Here is a 16,342-nt window from a genome sequence, read left to right on the forward strand (position 1 = left end):
ATTTGAAATGTTGCATATCCAAGATAACCTACACTACAAATGTCTCTCAATACGGATTGCGTCAACAGAGAAAAATCTTTTACGATTAACAATTCTGGATATTCACCACTTTTACTTTATGCACTTTTACTTCATGCATTTACATACTCAAAGAAAAAAAGAGTAAATTTAAGTATTAATGATTATAGCATATAAAAACAATAAAAATAACTGTAACATCAAATTTGTTGAAACTTAATATTCTGTTTAAATACACAACCATATTCAGACACTTTTTTTTAAACGAAAAACCGGTATTCATTGAAGTTACAAAAAAATGCGAATATTCCTACTTGTTGAAATAGTTAATATAAACACATTTTATGATAAACGATAGGTATCATATGAAAATACAGATATATGTTATTGAAATAAATATCTTTTTTTTTTTTTTATTAAACTACATTGTACATATTCATATTTTAGCACACCATGACTGTCGTAAGTGCAATGGACAGATTTTGCCAAATATTTGTTTTTGTGACATTGGCCAACAGTGCAACAACGATGCACCAAGGAAAGAGAAATGTGAGATATCAGAAATAATTATACAAGTTTTTGTTTTACTTTTAGCTTATAGACAACATGTGAGCTTTTTCGATCAATTGGCGTCCGTCGTCTGTTATCCTTCGTCCGTCCGGAAAGGATGTCCATGTTTAGTATCATCCTACAAATCCGTTAGCAATGAAACTTGCATTGTAAAACCTTTAGACGTGGGTATTGTTATAAACATCGTATTTAACTTTTTATTTGCTTATTCTATAAGAACTGTGCAATCATTGAGGCAAACGACCTAACTTGATGAAGACAAACTGACCAAATAAGTACAAAATCACTGTACTAAACAATTCTTGATATACAAACTTTAAAACTACAAATGTTTACTTTCTGTACGTAAAAACAGATGTAGATATATGTAAAAAAGACAAATTAATTTTTTTGTTGGTAAAGAGGGAACCCAAATTAGACTTTGAAATGTTACGAAGAGCATGTCAGTAAAGCTTTTGGAACTATCGGTTTAATTGAACCAAACAAATCTTGATTTAAAACAGTAATGAATATTTTTTTGATTTTGTTCATTTTAATAATGATAGATTCTGTGATCCCTTTCATTTAATATATCCAAGTGAACTTGAAATTAAAGATACTACCGACACAGATAGATCTGCTTCATATTTAGACCTTTTTTCTCGAAATGACTACTGATTGTAGGTTTAATACCAAAATTTATGACAAACGCGATGATTTTAATTGTCCTATATTCAACTTTCCATTTCTGTGTAGCAATATCCCAGAGGCACCAGCATATGGAGTATATGTGTCTCAATTTATACGTTACTCTAGAGCTAGCTCAAAGAACGTTGATTTTATTGAACGAGGAATACTGCTTTCTCAAAAGTTGCTAAGACAGGGCTATGAATCAAAGAAATTAAGGTCATCACTCAAGAAATTTTACGGTCGCCATCATGAGCTGATTGGCCATTATGACAAAAGTATGTAAGAAATCATATCTGATATTCTTCCTCAGTCATAATAACCTTCCATCATTACCGAACTGAACAAAGAAATAACACGAAGGGTGCCGTATATGGTGCAGGAAATGCTTACCCTTCCGGAGCACCTGATTTCACTCCCGGTTTTTAGTGGAGTTCGTGTTGTTTTTTATTTATTATTTATAACTGTTGATGTAAATGTCTTATGGTTTTATGAGTCTTTGTTTACTCCTTGGTTTTGAATGCTATTGTCTTTAGAGTAATCGTAAAAATGTATAAGAAGGAGATTATAACCATAACCAAACATACAACTTGAAATTTAGTAATAATGCAAATCAATTATTTTCTATTCGTTTGTAAAAGTAAAGATTATTGATCACCTAGTGCATTTTAATGATATTGGTTTAAAGCAACTATGTGCATAGGATTTATTTGTTTTACACAAGTTTGATTTGGAAAAATATATTTAGTTGCACTATAACTAACACAATTATATATTAACATACTTGTCATTGTTATAAAAATAATCAAATAACATAATTAGAAACTTTATCTTGATTTATGTCCAAATTTTAGAAATTATCTTTTTGATTCTTCGTGTTACAGACACACAGCTCGTAATTCTATTAAGCTGGATTTGTTTACGTACTGTCCTAAAACTAAGGTAGACAGGATTTCTTCGACCATCTTGGAATTAGAAAATACTAGTACCAGAAAACAATTAGACTAGATCTATAATGAAATGTGCAAATTTCGAGAGTAGTAGGTAGTTCATGTGTAAGGATTTTCATAACAATGTAGAATATGATATGTTTTATCATAATTTATTGCTGTATTTTCCAAAAAAAAAAAAAAAAAACCAGAAATACTTTTGTTCGATGTTTTTACAACTTTACCACATAAGAGGAGAGAACTCGAATGCAAGGGGAGATAATTCATATAAAGTTACTTTTACAAAAGAATGTGTACCTATTTTAACATGAAGTAAGAAACGAGTCCCGTGACCCCATTTTTCTTTTTCTTGTCTGAGAGCATATTATTAGAACTAACTTTTCATATTCTATCTCAAATTTCTGTGGTGTAGTTTTCGTTTTATGTCACAAGTTTGGGTTTACTATGCATAATTAATACAAAATCTGACAATTTTGCACAATCTGCAGCATGAATATAAGCTCGGTGAACCATACTTTTCCTTATATTTGTGAAAACAGCATAATATAAACTACATCCTGATAAATAATTAAGAAATTCTATGGATTTTAATTAAGACACTCAGACCCCCCCCCCCCCCCTTTCCCCCAATCTTCAATGTACCTTAATTTTAGTTATTCGTTGTAATTCTGTTGTTGACATGTCGAAATGTACTATTATATTATTTATTTATGTATTTTTCTGTCTCTGGTGTTCTTGTATTTATTTTGTACTGTATTCCCGTCATATAATGTTGTTATTTTAGCGGTATATTGAACATTGCCATAAAGCGCAGAGGTTTGGCCCACCAAAATACCATTTTGAACCCACCATTTTTTCTTAAAAATATCATGTACCAATTCAGGAATATGGCAGTTGTTATCTAATAGTTTGTTTCTGTCCTGCTGCATTTTTTATTGTTTGTTGTTGCACATCAGTGTTCTGTTGTTTCGTTGTTTTCCTCTTTTATATGATGTGTCCGTCGATTTTAGTTTGTAGCATGGATTTGTTTTCTCTCAATCGATTTATGACTTTTAAACAGCGGTACACTACTCTTGCCTTTGGAAAAGGATATCCCTATATGTATATTTTTTTTTAATTTGTGTAAAAAATATTCAATTTTGAAATTTGATATTTTTGTTAGCGATGTTTGGCACTAAACAACGTTAATTTCATTTGTATGAGTATTTTTCTAATTGTTGAAGGCCTTTTGCCAGAAATGGTTACATCTGATTCTTTTAACTTTATTGATGTATAGGTGCTTTATTTTTAATCAAACCACATCTCCTTATCCCTATAAAGTTGTTATATATTTATGTTTTGACAACTTTCAGATTTTAAAGACTGCAGGTGAAATAAATTCAACTTTTGAACTTTCGAAATACTAAGGCTTTTTTTTTTACCTCAGGAATAGATTACTTCAGCTGTATTTGGCAAAACCTTTGGGAATTTTGGTCAACAATGCTCTTCAACATTGTACTTTTTTTTTCCTTTTTAAATGTTTTGGACTGGAGCGTAACTGATGTGTCTTTTGTAGACGAAACGCACGTCTGGCATAAATACAAAATTCAATTCTGGTATCTATGATGAGTTTATTTGCAACCACTGGGTCGATGCCACTACTGGTAGAGTTTTGATTCCCCGAGGGTATCACCAGCCCAGTAGTCAGCACTTTTGTGCTGACATGATTTATCATTGATATGGTCATATTTATAAATCAACTGTTTACAAAACTTTTGAATTTTTGAAATACTAATGCTTCTCTACCTTAGGAATAGATGACTGTACCTCAGCTGTATTTGGCAAAACTTTTGGGAATTTTAGTCCTCAATGCTCTTCAACTTCGTACTTTATTTGGCCTTTTTAACTTTTTTGGATTCGAGCGTCACTGATGGGACTTTTGTAGACGACACGCGCGTCAGGCATAAATACAAAATTCAATCCTGGTATCTCTGATGAGTTTATTTAATGCATATAGTAAATTCTCCGGTCAAAAGGTCTATGAACAAAGGGAAATTATCTGACATTTGACACCAGTATATAAGAAGTCTTTCATATTTTCCAGGTTCATGGTGCAAACAGCATTGTCCATGTTTGCATAATGGAAAGTGTATATGTGACAAAACAGCTGCAGACCTTCGATGCAAATGTCCAGAAGGTATTATAATAAAAATTATTATAGCAACCAGCACGGCAAAATATACATATAGCCTATATGAACCAATGTCTGTTCTCCTTCTTTGTAAGTGTAGGACAGTTTATTACACTTCTTTAATATGTTCTTTCGTTACTATATCTTAAGTCAGGCGACTTATTTAATTTATATATAAATGATTTCGTAGACGTCTTATTGTTACATAAAGTAAAACAATTTACGGCGTTAGTGATAACAATCCGTTTATAAATTTTGATATCATAAAGAGACTAAGGTATCAACTCACAAAATTGACCTTAGATATATTTTTTAGGTTCTGTTTATGGTCATATAGCTCTTCAAATGTTTCGGTGGTTCATCCTTGGCTTTTAATTATTAGGCTTTGGTCGTTCCCGATTAAGTTTAATCCAGAAAAGTGATTCGAACGCATGAACTTTAAGATGTGGTGTTTACATTTTGTAATTTTGTTTCAAAAGGGTGCACAATAGAAATAGTTTGCCTCATGCATTCAAATGTGAAATATATGAGAAACAAAATTTCATTTTCGATGAAATGATATATTTGTTTGTTTAAGATGTTTACAAATTACCAATTGCAAATTATAACACATCTCCTTAATCTTATAAAGAAAAGACTTCCAAACTCATGTATTTGCAACGAGCAAGTATCAGTCCATGCACTGTCCCCTCAATGGGCAATTTTAATGTTGTGAAATGTCTTTCAATTTGGAGATATCTACCGAACGAAATGCATTTATGATAATTACGTTACAATTTGAAGGCTGACGTGAAGAATAACAACATTTGATTATAAATTCTATTTCTTTTTTGAAATATACTTTCATTGTTCATCTTGCCAAGACAAGATCTATGAACCCTGAAAATATCAAAAACCTTATCATATGGAACGCCACAGATGTCTTATGTGTAACTCTGATATTACTTTATGTTGTTTTGTTTTACTTAATATGGTTATGACATTACGTAATGATGTTTTTATATAACTCAATATGGAATAGTCATTACTTAATGATATTTCAATATTACACGATATGGTTTCGTATTGACTTGATATAGGTTTGTCATTACTCAATATGGTTTTGTCATTACTCGATGTGGTTTCAACATTATTTAATATGGTTGTGTCATTTGTCAATGTGGTTTTAACATTAATTGATGTGTATGTGACCTAACGTAATGTAGTTGTTTCATTACATGATGTGGTTTTGTTATTTCGTAATGAAGATTTGTCTATTCTTTATATGGTTTTAACATTACGTAATGATGTTTCAAAATTTGACGATTTTAAACTACTTGATGTGTTTGTTTCATTATTTGATGTGGTCTTGTCATTCTTGGATGTGGTTATCCCATTACTTGATGAGGTAAAACCACGTGACCAATTCGGAAAAACCTGTTCTATTTTTAGATAGATTTCCATGTTAAATGTGCCTTGAATGCGAGCCCTTGAATGCGTGTGGCCATCCATCTAATTAGTGTTCAAATTAAAGATCGGGTTACTGTTTGAGTTATACTGAGTTAGTTTTCGAATTCAAGTCATGCTTAGAATTAAAGTTCTAGTTAACATTGACGTTCGAGTTGGACTTCGAGTTTGAGTCACATTTAAAGGCAGAGTTCTAGTTACAACTTTGAATTTGAATCACTTCTTGAGGTAGAGTTTGAGTAATATTCGAATTTAAGTCTCATTTAGATTAATTAAGATTTCGAGATGAAATTCGAGCTATTTTATCTGTCTTTTTGAGTTCATAATTAAATTTTCTATATCGGAACAAGGGTTTTTGCTCGGGCTTCCGAAAAGACGGCTCCGGGATTTCCGTACTAAATAAACAATGTTGCAGTATACAAAACGCAACATAGGAGTTGAAATAAAGTTAGATGTGTTAGATGTGGTGTGATTGCCAATGAGACAACTATCCACCAGAGTTTAAATGCAGTGGGTGTAAGAAATCATATATGCAACCGTACAGCCTTCAACACTCCGTAAAGTCAGTTACAAAAGGTCACCATGCGCTATGTGAAAAAAAAATCAAACGAAAAAACCAACGGTCTATTGTACAAAAAAAACCAATATGACACATATGTATACAACGACAACAATTGAACTTCATGCTCCTGACTTGGGTCAGGTACCTAAAGAAAGTGCATGTGGCGGAGTTTAACATGTATGTGAGCGAACATCGGACTGTAACAGTAGTGTAACAGCACAACACGAGAAAAAAATGTAAACTGGACAAAGTGATGCCCCCGCACTCAACTCATTAAACCGCTTATACCCAAAAAGGACAAAGTTCATTTTTTCTCCCAAAAGAGGAAAAATAATAAAAAGAAAAATCCCTGACCACATGGACACCTTCAATACATGTACAAACAGCTAGCAGTGATAAATTCGTAGCATTTAAACTGTAGGAGGAGTTATCTGGAAACGCCCTACTTATGCAAGTAAAATGACAAAGTTTAACTTTCTCAGAAAAGATCACAGATTAATAAAAATTAAATCCTAACCACATGCTATTTCGGGACATTTTAAAGCTACTATGAGGTATAGGTTTTGTTCATTAATTGTTGAAAACCCTACAGCTAGCAGTGATAAATTCGTAGCATTTAAACTGTAGGAGGAGTTATCTGGAAACGCCCTACTTATGCAAGTAAAATGACAAAGTTTAACTTTCTCAGAAAAGATCACAGATTAATAAAAATTAAATCCTAACCACATGCTATTTCGGGACATTTTAAAGCTACTATGAGGTATAGGTTTTGTTCATTAATTGTTGAAAACCCTACAGTTTTGTTTTAGTTAAATAAAACCGAATTAAACTGTTTTGACATGATATTACCTCCATGTTTTAACAAGGGTTGACTGGGGTATAGAAATATGGTCACTTGTCTTCTCCCGACCGGCAGTAAAACGCTTGCCGAAGTGGGGCGTCCGTTTGGCTGTGCGGGATGTATCAAGTTCGCAATCACGTCCGGCCAGAAGGGGGACGTTAAATCCGATGCCTCGTGTAAAAAGAGTGCCACGCTCTTTGCACGTTAAGAACCCTTGCAATAACTTTGTGAGGGGTCCGTAGGTGGCCTGTTGCAAGGCAAAATTTCTGCCTCTATCCAATATACCCTCATTTTCCATTGGCAGTCCAAATTTCCCCGACCATCATCCTCCATTATAACTATCTATTGTGTTTATTGTTAACTTGTTCTCGTCCTGAATATGCATGAAATATTTGCCACTGGACGTTAAGCAACCAACAATCAGTCAATCAAATCCATGTTATAAACTTTGCATAGGAGTTTTTCATCAATATAAAAAAAAAGCATCTACAGAAAAACATTTTTTTGATTTTTTTTTTACCTATAAATGTACAGCCGATTAACATTACGCTTTTACACAGAAAGCAGCAATATCAGGCGAGACACAGCATTCCATGGATCTTTTACAAATTAATTATAATACTGCTTCCATTTGAGAACTTCAGATCAAATAACAGGACCAAGTGGTTTGCAGACATCCCAAATTCCCAATTGTGTTACTGTAAAATGTTAAGAATTTTTTTTTTTTTTGTTATTGTCTGCCGTTCCTCTTTTTCATACCAAATAACTCTGACAACCATTCGAACTTTAATTAGTACTTTAACTTTGGTTATTACCATCCAAAGCACATTAAACATACGCCATATTAAAATCTGTTAAAAAAATAGAGTTTTTTTTTTAACATAATGCATGGTGGCCTTTTGTAACTGACTATACGGAGTGTTGAAGGCTGTACGGTTGCCTATTTCTTACACCCACTGCATTTAAACTCTGGTGGATAATTGTCTCATTGGCAATCACACCACATCTAACACATCTAACTTTATTTCAACTCCTATGTTGCGTTTTGTGTACTGCTACATTGTTTATTTAGTACGCATATCCCGGAGCCTTTTTTTCGGAAGCCCGAGCAAAAGCCCTTGTTCCGCGATTGAAAATTTAATTACGAACTGAAAAAAACATATAAAATAGCTCGAATTTCATCTCGAAATCTTAATTAATCTAAATGAGACTCAAATTCGAATCTTACTCAAACTCTACCTCAAGAAGTGACTCAAATTCAAAGTTGTAACTAGAACTCTGCCTTTAATGTGACTCAAACTCGAAGTCCATCTCGAAACACAATGTTAATTAGAACTTTAATTCTAAGCATGACTTGAATTCGAAAACTAACTCAAAGTTTAACTCAAACAGTAACCCGATCTTTAATTTGAACACTAATTAGATGGATGGCCACGTGCATTCCAAGGCACATTTAACATGGAAATCGATCTAAAAATAGAACAGGTTTTTCCGAATTGGTCACGTGGTTTTACCTCATCAAGTAATGGGATAACCACTTCCAAGAATGACAGGACCACATCAAAGAATGATAAGACCACATCAAATAATGAAACAAACACATCAAGTAGTGTAAAATCGTCAAATTTTGAAACATCATTACGTAATGTTAAAACCATATAAAGAATAGACAAATCATCATTACGAAACAACAAAACCACATCATATAATGAAACAACTACATTACGTTAAGTCACATACACATCAAGTAATGTTAAAACCACATTGAATAATGACACAACCATATTAAATAATGTTGAAACCACATCGAGTAATGACAAATCCATATTGAGTAATGACAAGACTTTATCAAGTCAAAACGAAACCATATCGTGTAATATCATTAAGTAATGACTATTCCACATTGAGTTTTATTAAAACATCATTACGTAATGTCAAAACCTTAAGTAAAGACAAAACAACATAAAGTAATATCAGAGTTGCACATAAGACAGCTGTGGCGTTCCATATTATCAACCTGTTTTGTATTAAATGTACATGTAATAGCAGATCAGTTGATAGTGTGAACAGACAATAATGGCCAGCATTAGAAGAACTATCTACTCCGAAAATGTGACGAAGCGTTTAAGAGTCATTTCCAATGAGCTTTCGCTTTTTGTTGTTTTTGCAGGATTGACTGTTAATTAAAACTAGTTCATATCATTATGTAAATTGCAAAATTATCATCAACATACAGTAACAGTTACTTATGTATGTCACTGGCATTTTTTGCTAGGTGAGTAAAACAGGCACTTGTATTAAATATAAGAAACGCAAATAGTTTAAAAAAATAAATAATTTCACTTCAGGGTATGATGGCTTATATTGTGAAAATATACCTTATCGTACATGCAAATTAGATATTGTAACAACAGAATCAGAGCACTGTGAAATAAGCAGAAACGAAACATGTTTTATTTACTCCCAGGATGGATCAAAACTAAAGTGTACAATATCAAAAAGTAAGTAAAACAGGTTTATTCTGTATACGAAAATAGATATAATTTTGGTGCATGTTAACCTAGAGATGATTTTGGTGCTTGGTGCGTTATGATGTTACGATGTTATGTTGTTATCTTGGTGACATATTCCTTATACCTCACGTTATATTTAAAAAGGAGTTAATGATATAGTATGCCTGTTTTAGGAACACTAACAATTATACGTCAGTACGCTGTCTTTTAATAAAGGTTACTGGAATGTCCATTTATTAAATTATTACAGAACATATATAATAAATACCTATTACAAGAATAAACGTTTCATGAAAAGCTTTAATCAGGTAAACTTGACAATGAAGTCTTACGAAAGTACTTACTATCGAATAAACAATTATTTCTTAAGAACGTACTGTGGTGTGAGTTCGTACCGCAAATGTATTTTGCTGTTTGCAATTGTCTTTGCTGTTTGCAATCATGGCTTGTTGATTTTCTCATCTGACATGTTACTACAAAAACGGAGATGTGGGTCCTGCTGATTTTCCATTTTTAATTGTGCCCCTTTAATACATGTTTTTCCAAATGATCACCGTGTATTTACGCATCTGATAGAACTATTTGTAATAAATATATTTTTTTATTTAAAATCTATATGCTTGAGGTGTAATACTATGGTCGATGTTGAATGTTTAAAATTAACACTAACCTATCATTGAGCCAAATTAAACCGCTCAAACCATAAGAAAAGCGATACATAAGTGAAAATACTTTAATTAACGAAAGTACTTTATCAGTTAAGGAAATTCAAAGTTGTACAAACAGTTAGAAATATGATAATGTCAAGACGTTTCGATTTATTGACAAAAGTTAGCTCTAAAATGAAATGCTATAATTAGACCTTTCAATATGTATTCAAATAAAGGAAACAGTAGTATACCACTGTTCAAAAGTCATAAACCGATTGAGTAAAAACAAACCCAGATTACAAACTAAAACCGAGGGGACCACATCAACTATATGAGAAAAACAACGAAACAACTGAACACTGAAGTGTAACAAAAAAGAAGAAAAGACCAAAAAAAAAAAAAAACAACGACAATGCAACATGCACAGAAACGAACTCTTTCACTAGTAGTTTTTATAGCTTGTTGTTCGGTGTGAGCCAAGGCTCCGTGTTGAAGGCCGTACATTGACCTATAATGGTTTACTTTTTTTTAAATTGTTATTTGGATGGAGAGTTGTCTCATTGGCACTCACACCACATCTTCCTATATCTATATATTAAATAACAACTGCCATACTCCTGACTTGGTACGGGACTTTAAGGAAAACTGGTGAATTAAACCTGGTTTAATGGATAGCCAAAAATTCGCGCTTTAATTATAGCACAGCTAAAATGACAACTTTGCAACCTTCTTTATTAAGTCACGATCAATAAAGGTGTGTCATATTTTCAAGACTTTTGCAGAGGTGGTGGATGATTTCACACCCTCGCCTGCATCCTAATTTTTCCCGTAGAGCTGATATTAAGATTAACGCTGACTAAACTGTGATTTTTCTGATTGCAAACGTCGCGATAAAGTATTGCTATTAATTTTATTATTAAATTTATTGACAATAGATATGCAATTGTTTGCATCCTTCTGTCATGGTCATTTGAGTTGTTTTATGAAATCATATTTTTAAGTTTTTCAAATCAATAGGGTATATTTGGTTGCACGCCCTCGCCTGAATCCGTGCTGATTTTTGCTTTTGATCTGATATAGAAATTCATGTTGACGACATGTTTAATTGACCAGCGTACAAACTTTGAAAGAACGTTTGCACAAGAATTGTTATTAAGATTGATATCTCAACACAATAGATATGTATAGTTTCAGTCTGTCTACAATATATAACGAACAATAGATATGCAGAGTTTTAGTCCATCACAATATCACAATATCACAATATAATTACCTGATTTAACAATGAATATTATTCTATTAAATATAGTTAAAATTATATGAAACGAGTGACTGGTCAAAAATAATGGTTATCCAATTCTTCAACCAATGCATGTATATATCACAAACTTAGTCTTCTGTGCATGATTTATCTTTTTTTCGCAAAAATATCGTATAATCGTCATTTTTTTCTCTCTGTTAATTATGAAGTAAAAATATGGCAGCTCATTAATTGTCGTGTTTTAAAGCCGTAGTTTACCGATTGTCACCTTATAGTAAATAATCAACAAAGAAGCATGGATATTGAGCACGCGTTTAACATGTACAATCAGATATTAGTTTATTTCATTGACAGATCCATGCGTATTGCGATCACCGGATTTTTACGAGGAGGGTCACTTTGAATACGGAAAATATGTTTCTGGAAGCAAGCAATTTAAAAAAAGGAAACTTCTTCTAAATGTGGACAAATTGAAAAATTTTCTTCAGAGAAAAAGTATATGTACATGAGTTAAATAATGACAATTATCTATTTTGTTATAAAAAAACATAAGCATTATTATTTTTAATTTGAGGTTTCATTTTACTTTAACAAATGTATCGGGCTTATAATTTAATACGCCAGACTCGCTTTTAGTCTACATAATGCTCATCAGTGACGCTCAGATCAAAAAAGTTATAGAGCCCAAACAGTAAAAAGTTGAGGAGCATTGAGGACCCAAAATTTCAAAAAAGTTATGCCTGGGATAAGAACAAATTTAAAGTTAAACCTTGAAATAATTTTTTGGTTTATTATTTCTTAAATAATTGCAATAAAGCAGTTTCCAAGTTTTCACGAGTTGGTTGACCGTTACGGAATAACCGTTTCACAAATGATATCGGATATGTTCCTTACGTCGTAACTACAATCCCCTTCCCTTTCATGAATGTGACTACTATCTCGGCAAATATAACTTTGTGAGATCTTTATATTTGTTTTTAAATTATATGATTTGAAAAACAAATATGCATTTCAGAGGAAGACAAATCAATTCCAAACTGCAGCTCTAACGTTACTACAATACCGATATCAACAATGGATCATAAGGAATCGCCAAACACTAGTGGCGGAAGTTGTTTTCTAGTATGTTATGAATTGACCATTCTAGTTTTGGTGATTGGGTTTTCAAAACTATATTCCAATGAATGTATTATTTAGTTGATGTGAGCCGTAACATGCTTATATTTCTTTACTGTAGTTATTTTTACCTTTTGTCTTCAGATCATTTTTGAAGTCAACTATAAACCAAGTCTGCATAGATTGATTGATAGTTAGTTGCTTAACGTTCAGTAGCAAATATTTCATGCATGTTCAGGACGATACTCTGTATAGAAAGTTCTTTTATATCTAAATACCACTCACTAGGATTTTTATACACTAGATTCATACATGCTGTCATGAACTTGTAGTGAAAATGTATAATCGGCAAAGATTGCCCGTAAGAAAGGGGAAGCAACGAATTTCATATTTTTTTATTGAATACTTGAATACAAATTAAGAATGGAAACGGAGAATGTCTACACTATGTCATTATCAATCAATTTTAAAATGACTAGAAGCTCTTAATAATCAAAAAACAGAACTAGTAGTTTAAAATCTGCCAAACTCATTAAAGAAAGTAACATAAATGGACCCCTTGTATGGGCAATCCAGATTAATTCAACATTTGTTTTAGATTTTATAATTACATTATGTTTTAAACATCTCTGGTATTGCTTTATATTGTTGTATATGAGTTGTTAATGTTAATATTTGACCCAATAAAACTATTTCTCTGTTTATTTAATAACTGCTAGTAGTCCTTTGTTAATTTATGCATCATTTTCATTTTGTTTAGTTTCTTTTCTCACCTGTTCTGATATCGGACACGAACTTCTTTTATCTGAGTTTTATTATACGTATAGCTGTGTGTTTTTTTCTGCATTGGCTAGAGGTATATATAGGGAAGGGTTGAGATATATTTTTTTTTTATCCACGCTGCATTTTTGCGACTGTCCCAAGTCAGGAGCCTCTGGACTTTTTTAGTCTTGTATGATTTATAAATTTAGTTCATCTATATATTTCGGAGTTTGGTATGATGTCCTATCACTGAACAAGTACACATTTTTAATTATGGGGCCAGCTGAAGCACGCCTCTGGGTGTGGGATATTCTCGCTGTTTTCTGCTTTTTTTGGTCGAGTTATTTTCTTTTTGGAATTACTATAGATTCGGCCTTAAACTTTAACAATCATGCATATATCTTAAATAGACATCAAGACAATTAAATATTCTGAAACGTATGGGTAAATATTTAAACAGGCTAGGTATGTTAACAGCCATGACACCTCTCATTTATTCTTCCGAATTTTAACTATTGTCCAGTAATTTGGCACTACTGTACAGAAACAAAAATTCTTTTAAAATGGAAAAAAATCAAGAAAGAGCTCTAAGATTCATTTCTGAAGATTATGATAGTCCATGCGAAAAACTGCTAGAAAAATCTAAATTACCATCTTTAAAAATAAGAAGAATAAAAACAATTTCAATAGAAACATTTAAAATAATTCACAAAAAAAGTCCGAGCTACCTTTATGATTTGATTGATATACAAATTAACAAGTATCATGATTTAAGATCACAGGAAACAGCAGTACTACCAAGAGTCCGAACTACTAAGTATGGCTTAAGATCGTTTCGCTATAATGCTGCACAAATCTGGAATGAACTACAGAACCATTGTCGAATGGAAATATCTTTTGACATGTTCAAAACATTGGTAAAAACATGGGATCGAAGTAACAGCTCATGCAAGTGCAGTGCATGCATATAAGGTTCATGTCTGTGTTAAATTTTCTCTTTATTTTTTGTGTCATTATTTGATTTGTGCAATCTTATTATTAACTAGTGCTATGTTTTAAGTGTACTATGCTTTTAACTTATATACATGTATGTCATTTATGATATATTACTATGCACTATATGTTTAAAATTGTGTTGTTTTCATGACTTTTGTATGTATGTATTGTATTGTGTGTGTATTGTATTTTGTTATTAAGTCGATTTGAAAAGCTCACTAGAGCTTGTGTTTATGTAGTTTATTGAACATCGACTCTAAATAAAACTTTGAATTGTATTGAATTGAGTTGTTGTCTCTTTGGCACATTCCCCATTTCCATTCTCCATTTTATTATGACTATTAGTATAACTTGCATTGTAAAATATGTAAGATATCTCAGGTGATCAAAGTATCAGCCACTCCTCTGACAAATATAAAATAAAATTGAGAATGGAAATAGGGAATGCGTGAATGAGAATAATCCCTTTTAGATTCGTTAATACATTGACAAAAATTGACAAGTTATGTAATACAATCAAGGAAAACGCAGCGTAACATATAGGCAGCTGGCCACACTTACATTTATGCGTTATAGCAAAAATAAATTCGAATAATTCAAAGGATTAAAACTATAGTCTTTATTTAGGACTAATTTGATTTATTTGTTGTCTAATATGGTTCGAGATGTACTAATGCTGTATATTTCATGGTTCGAGATGTACTAATGCTGTATATTTCATGGTTCGAGATGTACTAATGCTGTATATTTCATGGTTCGAATAATGCTGTATATTTCAATCAGCTGTTAAATAACATTGACCTAGAATAAATTCGGACTTTTACATAAAATTCGATACAAGTAATCTCTAGATTAGTTTATTTTAGATATAAACATTTATAAGTTACTCTCCCAAATACTATTTTAACGTCTTTTGATAAAAGGTGTTCGTTATGATTTTCTTGGTAAATTATAAAATTTTGTTTTCATGATTGGGCAGAAAATAATACTTAGTTCCAACAACTTGATTGATTCATCAAGTCTGAGTATTTATTTGCTTTGTGAAAATAAGACAAAAACTACAGACGTTGAAAAAGATGGAGGGTTTCTGATAATGGTATGAAAATGACAATCAAAAACAGTTATTCACTACATCGTTTGCACTTATATCAAGTGTAATGTATATGATTTATTGATCCTATATTTATATTGACCTACAATTGACATGAAGAAAAACATTATCTATGGAAAATTGGTTATGTACAGGAGGCAAGTTAATATATATAGATAAGAGTTTTTATCGGATCGAAACAACATAGAAAACTTCCTGAAGCTAAAAGTAGCTATTGCGTTTCATTGCCTACTGTTATGTTGAAAGGCTACGGACCAGGTTTAGGTTAATGTTGAAAGTCTACTGACCAGGTTTAGATTAGAGAACTAATTTCAGTTGGACCAAAGACATGTAGTTATCGTCATTAATCCCTAGTGTAAACATTGTATAACTTGCATGTTTTATTTGATACACTTTCCTAATTTCCTGATATTAAATACATGGAATATTAAGAAGGGGGATGTATTTACATGTTGAAAAAATAAGGGTGCTGAATCTTTATGTTAAGTAGTGATTTGGTCCAGTTGAAAAAGGTCAAATTTATCACGTCTGAAGCTTTCAAACTGAATTTTACACCCCCTTAACACAGAATTGTCAATATTTTGAGTTAGAGCTGGTAGAAGTTTCTATAATTTTGATATTATTTGTCTCACTGGTAGTACACTACACTGTAAAAATCTTTTTGAGAAAGAGCAGGTGCGCTTTTTTAATTTGAATTTATTGTCTAAAAG

General features: G+C 31.9%; 1 long non-coding RNA gene across 1 annotated transcript; it reads left to right on the top strand.

Moving 5' to 3' along the window:
• The first annotated feature begins 463 nt into the window (after positions 1 to 463).
• Positions 464 to 14,799, top strand: LOC139513290 (uncharacterized). The gene is made up of 4 exons (XR_011662420.1): positions 464 to 567; positions 4,288 to 4,380; positions 9,572 to 9,724; positions 12,663 to 14,799. It is a non-coding gene; the product is annotated as an uncharacterized lncRNA (long non-coding RNA).
• The last annotated feature ends 1,543 nt before the right edge of the window (positions 14,800 to 16,342 follow it).

Source organism: Mytilus edulis, chromosome 2 (assembly GCF_963676685.1).
Source record: "Mytilus edulis chromosome 2, xbMytEdul2.2, whole genome shotgun sequence".
NCBI classification, from domain to species: Eukaryota; Metazoa; Mollusca; class Bivalvia; order Mytilida; family Mytilidae; genus Mytilus; species Mytilus edulis.